The 14,456-nt window shown below is 33.5% G+C and overlaps 1 long non-coding RNA gene across 1 annotated transcript; it reads left to right on the top strand.

The window, feature by feature from the left end:
• Positions 1 to 684: 684 nt before the first annotated feature.
• Positions 685 to 2,079, top strand: LOC128869296 (uncharacterized). Its single transcript, XR_008455255.1, has 5 exons — positions 685 to 774; positions 834 to 922; positions 977 to 1,044; positions 1,105 to 1,757; positions 1,851 to 2,079. It is a non-coding gene; the product is annotated as an uncharacterized LOC128869296 (long non-coding RNA).
• Positions 2,080 to 14,456: the final 12,377 nt, after the last annotated feature.

The raw sequence follows: 14,456 nt of genomic DNA, 5'->3' as shown, positions 1-14,456 counted from the left end.
AATATGTATGTATGTTGAATCCAATGATTCAATTAATATATAAACCTTGTTTTCTAAATTATATGTAATTGATGCATGTATTTGTATTATTAATAATATGATTGTAATGGTTTTAATTTTTAAGTTATTCGTATATTATCTTTATGTACTATTTTATTCCTAATTGTTGAAATTTATTCTTTTATTTATCCCTACAGTGGGTCTTAGTGTATACGAGTATGACGTCTCCTTCTTGATAAGTGATGTCTTTAAAGTTTCCTTGTTGTGAATTGAGAATTTTGTCCTGTTTAATTTTAAATTTTTCTTCTATATCAGGATACCCCTGTTGATTAAAAAACACGTGCTCGGGTTTATATCCTCTGGTTGAATGGATAGTTTTATTATATTGTCTTTCAGCTTCAAATATTATATTCTCTTGTTTTGATTTGTGTTGTTTTGCTAATGAATTTATTATTTCTGCGATGGTGCTACGCAACGGTTCTACTTGACCGTTAGTTGTCAAGTGATATGGTGGTGTAGTGATACACATGATTCAATTATAAAAGGTTAGGTAAGTAAACAGCTTTCTCGCTCCCTCTTGACATATCGGCTCCCTTATTTGAAAACGTGTTGCTTCTATACAAAAAAAAGTACCTATTTCACAAAAAAAATTTTGAATTGTAGTAAAAACTAAACTTTTGGTGCAAATTATTTGGTCGGCAACACCGTTTCCACTTTGACGCTTTGCTTTGTTATTATTCGTTGAAAATCTTTTATCTGTTTGTAAACATTCAAGTAAGTATAATAATAAAAGCTAATTATTTTGTAAATTAATGTCGTTTTTCACTATTTAGGTCGATTATGTCTTACATATGGTGATAGTCGATTATTTGGAGTCGGCTTTCTCCTGCAGAAAACCACCGGTTTGTGAATTTTCATACATGTAAGTCCAGATCAGACATTTGTAAAAATTCTTATTAAACTTTTTCATTCATAGGTTTTTATAGCAGCGTTTTTGCAAATATAACAGAGACCACCTTACATACAATACATAAACTACAGTTAGTAAGTTCTTTTAGAATATTTGCTAATAAATTGTAATAAATAAAAAGTTTTTATTTGTAGGACTTCACAGACGGGCAATTGCTGCGGAAGGTGTGTGTTGAAGAGCTACATAGGTGGCCCAAGCATTGTGGTTTTTAGAAACGAAAGCATGTATGCGCGTATTTCTACCATTGTCTCATGTGGTGCTACGGACAATTTCATAGGAGACATGGAGCGTGTTGTGTATGATGGTGCAAATACCTGTTTAACATGTGACGGTCATTATATGCCTAGTACTGCTACCTCTGAAATCAATTTGACTTCCGAACTGGCTGTCCACGTCGATACCTTACCCCATCTAGAACAATATGCTGTACGTAGATGTATGCGCAACACCTACACGAGCAAGTCCTCGCGCTTTAAGTCTACAATTACAGATAAGTTGTAATGATATATTTGTGAGTTATTTTTAAGTTTTTGGTTTACAGGTTTTTGATTTCTTCCTGAAGTAAGTGCAGCGTTCCAACACCTATACGAGCAAGTGCACCCACATTCCTCATATTTCCTCTCCGATTCATTACTGAGACACGTGGTATTGATATACGTAAATTTACAAACCATCACAATTACTAAAAGTGGATTATATTACCAATATCTAAAATTTTTCGATGTATTAGTTTTAGTCTATATTAATACATTTTCCTATTAATATTAGGGACGCAAAGTATATTAAGGTAGACAAATTTTAAACTATAAACTAGTAAATTTGTAATTTTTATGGCAAACTATTTTAACTCTTCCAATTTCAATTTTTTTCTTATATTTAGAAATGATCGACTGAACTTCTGCTTTCGCAATGTCTTTACGGTAACATACTACATGTATTGTTATGCCCGAAATAAGAAAAAAAATTAAACTTTCTGTTTCATCTCATTCCTGTCGATTAGGTATATTTTGACCTTTGGTGTATTAAAAGACTTGTACTATTGTAGTAAATTAAACACATTAAATTCCTTTATTATGACTATTTTTTGTTCTCTTCCACAAAATATACTCAAATCTATTGCAAGATTATATATATACAATATATATATATATATATATATATATATATGTAATTGGCGCGGGTGGGGTGTTTGGCCGAGCTCTTCCTCCTATTTGTGGTCTGCGTCTTGATGTTATTCCACAAATGAAAGGACCTACAGTTTCAAGCCGACTCCGAACGGCAGAAAAAAAAAACACAAACATAAGTAACATCACATAGTTCTGCGTGCTCTTGTGTTAGGTAAACATCGAAAATATTCTAAATAAATATTACATTTGTTTAAAGAAAAAACTATAATTTTTCTGTCGTTTTGTTTTAATGTAGATTAAATAACCAATATACTTGTTTTTCTCTTAGTACAGGACTAATTAGTTACTTTACGTACTTTTTTACTACCTTTAGGCAAGAAGGGGAAAACATTTTTCCCTTTTTCCCATCCTTCGTAAATGCAGCCCTAAAATAAGGGAGTGTCAAAGCGCCCTTGTCACTACTTACCTAACCTTCTATAATTGAATCATGGTGATACATATGTGTTATTTGTAGCCTTTCTAATGGCATTTTCGTTCGAATACTAGTATAGCTTCGTTATGTCTGACTAATGCTGAAAACAGTGAACGACGTAAACGCAGTCCCCTGTCCGCTGTTACGATCAAGCTAATGAGAGCCCCATGTAAATGAAAAATTCCTTCCTTCCGTATCGTAGTACCATAGATTTTATTACACGATATTTGAAAAATCGTGTAAAGTCCTGTCAGCTGAGTGCTCTCTCGCCACACAGTGTTGCCAAGCAGTACATTTCGAAATCATTTACAAAATAAACTTAGAAAAATTATAATTTTATTAAAATAACTTAAAAACACTGTTGAATAGTGTTAATTATAGATAAATGAACTATTTGCATTTGTTGGTTTTTGGCCTTGGTTTATTAAACAATGAAAAATTGTAATGCTGAAAACAGTGAACACCGTAAACGCAATCCCGCCTCAGCTGTTCCGATCAAACTAATGAGAACCCTATGTAAATGAAAAGTTCCTTCCTTCCGTATCGTAGTACCGTAGATTTTATTTCACGATTGTTACAAAAATCCCGTAATACCGACTCAGCTGATTGCTCTCTCACCACACAGTGCTGCCAAGCAGTACATTTCGAAATTATTTACAAAATAAACTTAGAAAAATGATAATTTTTGTTAAAATAGCTTAAAAATACTGTTGAATAATGTTAATTATAGATAAATGAACTATTTTCATTTGTTGGTTTTTGGCTTTGGTTTATTAAACAATGAAAAATGTTAACTGATAACGCGGATGTGTGAAAAAGTGTGTAAGCAAAAATATCAATGGCAACATTGTGTAGATACAACCAAACACATACACACACAAACCGATGTATTGTGTAAATATGTAATTAAAAGAACGCAGTTGTTCTCGGGGGTGAGTTTTTGTGCACGGTAAGGGACTTCGGTAAGGGATTCCGCGCGGTGTTCACTGTGTTCACAATAACTGATAACGCGGATGTGTGAAAAAGTGTGTAAGCAAAAATATCAATGGCAACATTGTGTAGATACAACCAAACACATACACACACAAGCCGATGTATTGTGTAAATATGTAATTAAAAGAACGCAGTTGTTCTCACGGGACTGCGTACGTCGTTCACGGTTTTCAGCATAATGTTTTAGCGTGTGGGAAAATTTGTGAGAGTATTTCGCCTAGTTGTCTATATATGTACATATATCTTTTTTTGTTTGTATGTCGTTTTACATATCTCGCATATTTTTGCTTGAGCTTTAGTCATTTCTACTATATTAGGACAACAATATTTCTCATTTATTTCTATTGTATTATTTTTAAAGTTTCTATGCGCTCGGTTATGTATTTCTTCTACAATACTATATAGTACGTCTATCAGTGTCTGATATATTTTCGACTAGTGAGTTCGGCGGGAAATTCTTCTAAGATCCGTTTTTCGATTAAGATAATATTTCCGCTGTCGTGAAGATTGCATTTACTTTGTTTAGTTGTATGACCTCTTTTAGATTATGTTTAAGCATTTCAATTGTTATGAAGTAAATTAATTTTTTGAGGACTTAGAGCGTCAGTTACCACATTTTTTGTATCAGGTTTGTAAATTATCTTAGCTCCATATTCTTCTATTAAATTTTTCCATCTTTTGAGTTTATTATTTGGGAAAACCCCAAAAACAAGAAAATATTAGAGATTGGTTATCAGTATATATTGGTAAATCAGCTATTCCATATAAATAATTTCTTAGTTTTTGTAGTGCCCATACTATGGCTAACAATTCTTTTTCATTCGTAGGGTATTTTTGCTCTGTTTCGCTTAATGTTCGTGATATACAATATACATATTGGTTTTTTCCTTTGGGACAGGACTGCTTCTATTGCAAAATTGCTTGCATCCGTAGATAAGTCGAATGGTTTATTAAAATCTGTTCTTGTAGAGTTTCTTTTACTACTTCAATCGCTTTAAGAGCGTTTTCTTTTAATTTGATGGCTGTTTTTTTCACTTTTATTTTTATTAACAGTTCCGTTTTCTCCTCTAAGAAATATCGTTAAGGGTTTTGTGATTTGAGCGTAATTTCTAAAAAATTTCGTATGATAACCTGCTAAACCTAGAAAAGATCGAAGTTCTTTCAAATTTGTAGGGTAATTTTTATAGTTTCAAGGGTCCACTGATACTTTTTCATGTTTTATTATGTGTCCTAAATATTTTATACTTTCTTTAAAGAAATGAGACTTAACATTTGATATTTTCATATTAGAATTTCTGAGTGCAAACCCGATTCTAAATCTAACGTAGTGAATACTTTAGCCTCGTCATATTTACATCAAGAATTGGATATCTATCAGTTATCGTTTCATGATTTCATTTTTGAAAATCTGTTACCATTCTTCTCTTTGGTCTTCCTAATTCATTTTGTCCTTTCTTGGGCACCGTCCATATGTGTGACTTATTACTTGGTTGTTTAATTTTTTCTTTTAACATTTTATCAATTTCTTCTATATATATAAAAATTCAGCCGTTTTTCGCGTTGTAATGAACTTTACGGAGAATGGCTCAACCGATTTTAACCAAATTTTTAGGCTTTATTTGGACTATTCAGTAGATGGTTTGTGTTTTAAAATTTTAAGAATCGGATACCAGAGTCTCGAGAAATAGGCCAAAACGTGGACCCGGGTAACCCTAGGATGTGTTTGTACAATATGGGTAGCAAATGGAAGCTGTTGATGATTTCTATAGTATAGAGTATTTTTCATACCGTTCCGTGACTAGGGTCTCGGGATATAGGCCAAAACGTGGACCCGGGTAACCCTAGGATGTGTTTGTACAATATGGGTAGCAAATGGCACATTTTGTTCGTGCTTACATTTTGTGTGAAGAGATATGTGCACGTAGACAAAAATATTAATCAGCATGTTAAAAACAAATCGAAACAAACACCTCATTACTTATTTCCTTCATGGTAAACGCTTCAAAAATTTCACTACACATATCTATATATATAAAAATTCAGCCGTTTTTCGCGTTGTGATGAACTTTACGGAGAATGGCTCAACCGATTTTAAACAAACTTTGCCAGATCGAAGAGACACATGTGGGGAAGGTTTGTAACTATGTTTGGTTAAAATATCCTTTACTTCTTCGTCAACACACAGTATACACGGGGCATCGTTCTTTTTACGCGTGTCGTTGTTATTGTGAACGGTTGCATGGAGCGTACATTTTACTCACATATGTACAAGTTAACGCAGCAGTATTTATGCATAAATTTTCATTCCATTACATACATTTCAATGGAATGCAAACATACATACATATACATATATTCATACAGCAGTGGCTGCACGCCTGCATTCGCATAGAATAAAAACATACAAATTAGCAGGCACAGCTGTAGCTGACCGCCTGCAATAATTAATCGTAACACAATGCTGCTGTGACTAACTTAACACTTTGCTTAAATACTTCTTCTTTACACCCACACTTCGGGATAACCGAAGCAAAAACCATTAGCTCAACGAACCTGAACAGGTCGTCGCCAAAAAAGTACTTCAGGGGGGAAGCTGGTCTAGAGCGCAAAAAATGGGCATATTTTATGAATTTATTTTGACTCAACAAAGGAATCAATCGAAAATCTGTGAAATAGGTTTAATAATATAGCTTTCATGGTACAAATACAAAATTTTTCGTCTGAATTAATTTCAAAATGGCCGCTTGTCCAGCAGTTCTCCTAAGGCGCCTTTTTTTCTAGTGGGTCCATTGCCGAAGACGTAAACTCCTTAATTTTTGTCCTGGATCAAAAAATAAAATTTTTTTAGTTTCTATATAACAACAGAAAGAGACGTACGTAGGATTTTTTCGATATTTTGTTTTTTCGCGAAATGGTGCACGTTTGAACAAAAAGTTACAATTTTCACTATAAAGAGCGACATAAAATTGTTGATTAAAAAAAACTATGTAATATAAATAAAAAATCCTACGTACGTCTCCGGAGAAAGGTATTTCGAATGTATTGTCAAAATTTCGTAAGAATCGGTAAAGATTTGTTCGAGTTATGTCTTCGGCCAGTTTAAAAAAAGTGATTTCGAGAAAAACGCGTTTAAAGTTGTAAGTAGCGTTCGGGGCATACCTGCGAGGCACTGCCGTCGAATGAAAAATTTGGGCATTTAGACATTTTTGCTGGCATCCCTCATTTGGTATATTATTTCTAAGACCCTAAAGCACCTTTTAAGACAAAAAAAAATTTTTCGATTTTTTCAAAATTCTAGACCAGCTTCCCCCCTTAAGCAAGGCCGTTTTCTTAGAAGATTACCAAAGGTTATCAGTAATAGCAGAGAATGTTAATGCAATGAGAAGGAGCAAATGTTAAACGAGCTTTTTTCGAGTTCTAATTTGTAGATTCATAATAAGGTCATTTCAAATTCAACTTTGCTCAAGAGTGGCGAATTGCAGATATTTACCACGCGAGTGACGCGAGTGGAGGGTTTCTATATTTACTTACCACGCTAGGACAGAAATTCAGATTTTTTCTGCGTTTACCATACTACTGAGGAAGTTCATAAGATTTTTCGGCACACTACTAAGGAAATCGAAGCGAATAAATTTGCGATTAAGAAAGGCGCGCGGCAGTTAGTTTGTGGTGCAGAAGCTAAAGTCGGCGGAATTATTCGTTTTGTTTTTTGGCACGTATTTAATTCAGGTTCAAGTCCTGAAGTCATATTTTTTTTTCTTGCACATTTTTTTTTTACAATTCAAACCAGGAAAGTTTGGTAAAATTTTTGAGTTTATTTTAATTAAAATTTCTTTAAAATACTGTTTTTTTTTTGTATTTTATAAATGGAAATTTCTTTTCGGTATAAAATAGTTCATACTGGATATGACCTGATTTTTATATAAATCAATCAAAACAGAAAATATGTACATATGTATGTCTATAATCTATTTCATCAAATCCAAATTATATTGATGAGAAAATATCATTCTAATATCCGTCCAGAAAGCAAAACGCGCATACACACATGCATATTCATATAATTACGCATACAAACTTTCAACTAACGCAGAATATGTGCATATAAAACTGCGAATCGAATAAATGAGTGATTTAGAAAAGATCATTAATAATTGTAGATTAGCGCAACCGTGAAAGACGTGTCGTGTATACAGTACATCGTCTCATATTTGACTCAGGTTCAAATCCTGTGCACAGTTTTTTGTTCGATATTTTTATTTCATTTTTTATATTTGGTTTAATTAGAATTGATTTAAAATAGTGTATTCAGGTTTTTCTAATACCTGTTATTTAGAAATTTATTTTCTATATAACATTATTCATACTTCTTTTGAATTAATTTATATGTAAAACAGCCATAAAGGCAATCATATGAATATGCATTCCTATATTTAATCTCTTCAGTCAAATCTGAACTACTTACATACACATATTGATGAGAAAATATTCTAATATCCATCCAGGAAGCCTAACGCGCATACTCACATATGTGTATAAATGTATGTACAAACTACCACCATTCTAACAAACCCAGAACACAAGCTTCTGCGCACACTTGACACATGGGATATGTATACCCTATGAGCAAAAAGAACCGGGAAGGTGATGTTGACTGTTTCCTTCGATTGCCAAGGCATAGTCCACCATGAGTACCTTCCATCGGGCCAGACAGTCAATAGAGAATATTATTTATCCGTTTTGAAACCTTAGAGAGATGCTGTGTGTTGGAAACCCCCGGAAATGTGAGCAAACAATTCCAAGATTTTGCATGATGATAACGCGCCATCGCACTGATCAAAGAGAATACAAATCGGCCTGCCGGGGGTGTTTGGAGGACTGGGTTAAACGTTGGCACATGTGTGTTGCTTCAGACGGGTCAAATTTTGAAGGAGATAATATAAATTTGCCTTAAATTTAACTCTGTTTTGTTTAATTTAAACATTCCCGGTACTTTCTGATCATAAGGTACATATATGCGGCTTTGCGGACAGCAATGTGTGATTCGCTGGAAGTCGCATTAACTCGCGACTGTCGCACAGTTAGAAGACATATTTACATACATATAAGGGTGCATACATACATACGGAGGAACGGCCACTCGACATGACAAAAATTTAAGATTTATCAAATATTGGCAAATAATTCCACGCGAAATATTCCAATATTGACTATTTTCGAATGGTCGCGAAAATTGGCATATGGGCGGCTCGATTTATGAATGAAATTGAAATATGAGCTCTAACTTATGAATGAACTTTTTGTTTTTCTTCTAAATTGTTCAGCGCCGTCGCTGATAGAATCATGGCCGCTGCGACTGCGTCTACGAATGTATTTTGTTTTTGTAGTCGCTAGGCTTAGATTTTAGCTTTGGGCGACATGCGCATGTGAGGTATGTGTTTTTGTTGTGTTCTAGAACATTTTAGAATGTGTGGTGGCAAAGCGGCCATCGCGTTGCGCTTGCTGTTGCTTTTGCGTCTATCAAAGTATTGTGTTTTTGTAAGTACAATATTAGGAATATCGACTGATGAAAGACAAAAGTACACGGAAGCAAGAAGGGAGCGCTGTGCTCGCGCATATGTATATGTATGCTTGAATGAATATATGAATACAATTATTTTGTAGGAAGTTTAGAAGGCAAGTAGGTATATATGTATGTATGTATATATGCTAGGACATAAAGTCGGTATATATGCATACATAGAGCAGAATTGTTTTTGCACTTGTTAAGAAGAAACTCGTTCACTAGTGCGCATGTGTATTTGATTTCTTGTAAGAATGTGATGTGGTATGACATGTGTACATACATAAGTCAAGGTTATTTGGGCATACTTGCATATGTGATATGATGTTCTTGCGCTTGTGCATTATTGTTTTTCATATACAAATGTACATACAAGTTAACGGCAGACCACTTACCCCATTACAATGCTAAATGTAAACACAATTGAGAAAACATATTTTGCATCTTACAAATCCGCCAGCTCAGCATTATGCTGCTGCGTAATAAAAATTAATTGAAAATGAAATTGATATCTTTGACCAGGCTGATGCAATGCCAAACCATCATTGTGAAACACATAGATTTAAGTAAACAAATTGTAAAGATATAAATAAGGGAATTTATAGAATAAAGTTTAGTTTTTACTCCGTCTTCAGAGGAAGCACGTTTATTTTTAAAAATGTTATTCCGCCAAGGAAAAACATAATTTACATACATATGTATGTAAATGCTGTCGAATACATAAACTATAAATTAACATACAATATAAAATAAGTGTTGATTTATCTTAAACCATTCTTTTTTTCTGAATGCAAATACCTCCTATTGACATGTACATACATATTATGTACTTATGTATATTTCATATACCATCATTTATTTACTTATAAAGTATACGTTCATTTATGAACATATGTGTGCAATGAAAAACTTCATGAATTACTTTCAGAACTTTATTAAAATTTATTCGCGTCGCGCGCATGCACAAAACCTTTTGTTCACAACGCAGGCGCAGAAATAAACGCTCTGCGTATTTATCCTCCCCACGTGACTCGCCATCAATTCTCGGCACAAATTTTTTTTTTCGTTTTTAAATTTTTTTTTTTTGAATGTAATCGTAAAAAAATTTGTAATAAATTTTATGTATCCGCTTATCATTTCAAAAGTAACAAAATGGTCAAAAAATAAGCAGTCGAAGAAATAAACGCACCGCCTATTTTTCCTCGCCACATGTTAGACTCGAGTTCAATTCCCGGTGCAAACTTTTTTTTATAAATTTTATTTTTTAAAATCGTTTTTTTTTTTTTAATGTAATTGAAAAAAAAAATTATGTAATAAATTTTACGTATTCGCTTATTATTTCAAAAAATACGAAAATAGTACAAATTTAATTGGTTTAATGTCGAGGTGAGAAATGTGTTGTGTGTTGAGGTGAAAGATATGTGGTGTTTCTAATTTTTGTGTGGGCAAAAGTCAGTGAGGTGTCTATAAACTCGGTATGCTAAATGACCTTATTACAAATCTTTCAAATCTCAATTGTACTAAAAAAAGCTTACAGTAACATTTGCACCTTCTCATTGCATTAACATTCTCTGGTAATAGTGCATAGTGAAAGTAAGTGTTAAAACTAACAAGAAAGTGTTTTATTTGGTAAAGTGTTCAAGTGAAGCAGTTTCCAGGCATCAACCAAAGAGATAAAAAAAGTGCGTCAGAAATATTTAAGAGAAGAGATTGTATTTACATTTTCCAACGATATTTTCACGAAAAATTTACAAAATATATATTAATTTTGCAAATGATTGATAACAAGTGAAACAGTGAATAAATGGTGTGCAAAATACACACAACAGAAATCGGCAAAAATAATTAATATTTTAGAAGTTTTTACTTAAGATATTTAAGAAAAGAGATTGTTTTCACACTTTCCGTAGATATTTTCAAGAAAAATTTCAAAAATATATACTATTTTTGCTGATCATTTCCCATTTCTGTTCTGTGTAATTTTCATTTCAACGCGTGCTCTCAGTCCAATTATATTTTTAAAAGATGGCGCTAACAGTATGTTAATTTGAATTCCAGTTTAAAAACAAGAAAAGTAGCAATCAAGAGCTCAGAGTGGCATAAAGAAGACCACTTTGATTCGGTAAAAGAAATGCCAAGAGGTAGAAGACATGCTAACATTGGACGCAATACACGTCACAATAGAAATGTGCAAAATCACAGACAAAATGAAAGTGAGGAAAATCATGCTGATAGATTAAGTCAACAAAGAGATCGTACTAGGTCACGTTCTCAAAATCGGCCAATAAATATCAATTCTGTAAATTTGAATGGTGCAGCATTTCAATATAATCCACAACTTGATTATTCATCTCACAAATACGTTGTCATGGAAGTATGGATAAAATTTGCGGATTTTGTCAAGCATTGAATTTCAAAACTGAAACACCAGGCATGTGTTGCGCTGCAGGAAAAGTTCGTTTACCTGACATACAATATCCGCCCGAACCATAAGCTACATTATTATCGGGAACATCACCCGATTCAAAACATTTTCTTGAAAAAATTTACACATATAATTCATGTTTTCAAATGACATCTTTTGGTGCTGGAAAAATTATAACCGATAACTTCATGCCAACGTTCAAGGTAATACATAAACTTCAACGTTCAACAACATTCGCTGACACATCTAATGAATCATTATATTTTATGGACACAAATTATGGCTTTTTTCAGATTCAAGGGCAAGCATATCACTTAATAGGTTCATTACTACCACGAGTCAAAATTTTTGCAAATTTATTTCATTAATGACAACGATGATGAACTTGAAGCACGGTGTGCATTTTCCAGAAATATAAACGCACACACAATGTTTTGGTGCAAAGTTTTTAAACAACAATCGAAAGATTGTCATCTGATAATCATAAAATTAAAATTGATGCTAATAAAACGCCTGCCGGCGAACATCGTAGAAGATACAATCAACCAACTTCAAGCAACGAGGTTGTAATTGTTATATCTGGAGATGAATTTCAACCAAGAGATATTGTTTTGCAAAGAAGAAATGATACACTGCAACGTGTTAATGAAACGCATCGAAAATATGATGCATTACAATATCCTCTTATGTTCTGTCGTGGTGAAGATGGTTATTCGATTGATATAAAACAAATAAATCCAGCAAGTGGTCAAGAAACAAATAAAACTGTAAGCGCAATGAATTGTTATGCATACAGAATCATGATAAGAGAAAATCAAGAGAATCACATTTTAAAATGTCGTAAATTATTTCATCAGTATATTGTTGACATGTATGCGAAAATAGAAGCAGAACGATTGAATTACATTAGATTCAACCAAAGAAAATTACGCTGTGACGAATTCATACATTTACGAGATGCAATTAACAACGATACCAACGTTAATAACATTGGTCAAATGGTAATATTACCTTCATCGTATACAGGCAGTCCAAGGCATATGCATGGATACGCCCAAGATGCAATGTGTTATGCCAGAAATTATGGTCGACCCGACTTATTCATAACTTTCACATGCAATCCGAAATGGGACGATATTAAGAATCATTTATATACTGGGCAATCAGCTACTGATAGGCATGACATTACTGCAAGAGTGTTTAGACAAACAGTCTCTAATGGATTTCATTGTAAAACATAAAGAGGCTTGCCTCATGCGCATATTTTGATTTGGTTAAAACAAAAACTAACCACAGATAAAATTGATCATATTATGTGTGCTGAAATTCCAGATATAAATGAAGATCCAGAATTACATACTACTGTAACCAAAAACATGATTCATGGACCGTGTGGTACGTTAAATAAAAATTCTCCATGTATGGTTGATGGTAAATGTTCAAAAAACTACACAAGGCAATTAATTGCTGAAACAATGACTGGATATCCATTGTACCGTAGAAGATCACCAGAAGATAATGGAAAAACAGTCACTGTGAAAATAAATAATCAAGATGAGGAGATCGATAACCGTTGGATAGTTCCGTATTCCAAATTATTATCGAAAACATTTAACGCACATATAAATGTTGAATATTGTAACTCCGTAAAATCCATCAAATACATATGCAAATATATCAATAAAGGAAGTGACATGGCAATATTTGGAGCTGTAAATCGAAATGATGAAATTACTAATTACCAAATGGGAAGATACATTAGTAGCAACGAAGCAGTTTGGAGAATATTATCATTTCCGATTCATGATCGCCATCCAGCTGTTATTCATTTGTCAGTCCATTTAGAAAATGAACAAAGTGTTTATTTCACTGAAAACACTGCTCAACAAATGGCCGAACGTCTACCAGCAACAACACTAACTGCATTTTTCAACTTATGTGAAACAGATTCATTTGCAAGAACATTGCTTTATTCAAATGTTCCTAAATATTATACTTGGAATGCGTCATCAAGGCCCTGGGTACGAAGGCAACGAGGAATACCTGTAGATGGATATCCAGGTGTTTATTTGGGTGATGCAATCGGACGACTTTACACTGTGCATCCAAGTAAAGTGGAATGTTTCTATTTACGTTTACTCTTAGTTGATATTCCCGGCCCAAGATCATTCGAAAGTTTGAAACGAGTTAATGGTCATCTTTGTTGTACTTATCAGCAAGCATGCAACTCTTATGGATGCATGTGCAACAAGTTCTCCACACCAAATAGAAACACTATTTGCCATCATTATTGCTACATGTTTCCCAGGAAACCCAAAAGAGTTGTGGAGTGCTTACCAAGAATACATGACAGAAGATATCCTACATCAAGTACGTCGCATTACTGCAAATCCAAATTTGAATTATACAGATGAATTATATAATGAGGCATTAATTAAAATCGAAGACTTTGGCCTGATGATTGCAAATAAAACTCTGAGTGAGTTAGGTATGATCGCAACAAATCGTCCGATGCATGATGCATACAATGCAGAATTAAGACGTGAAAAAGAATATGATCGAAATGATCTGAACACATTTGTAACAACAAACCTACCAAAATTAAACACAGAACAAAGGCAGGCATATGACACAATTATAGACAATGTTGCAAATGAAAGAGGAGGAATATTCTTCTTAGATGCACAAGGTGGGACTGGAAAAACGTTTTTGTTGTCGTTAATTTTGGCCACCATTCTATCACAGAATAATGTTGCATTGGCTTTGGCATCATCTGGAATAGCGGCAACTTTATTGGACGGCGGTCGCACTGCACATTCTGCATTAAAGTTACCATTAAATATGCAAGTAAATGAAGAACCAGCTTGCAACATTTCTAAAAATTCTGGAACGGGAAAGGTTTTACA

Source organism: Anastrepha ludens, chromosome X, assembly GCF_028408465.1.
Source record: "Anastrepha ludens isolate Willacy chromosome X, idAnaLude1.1, whole genome shotgun sequence".
Classification (NCBI taxonomy): Eukaryota; Metazoa; Arthropoda; class Insecta; order Diptera; family Tephritidae; genus Anastrepha; species Anastrepha ludens.
Note: the sequence above shows the minus strand (reverse complement) of the source record. Positions and strands in the feature narration are given on the sequence as shown.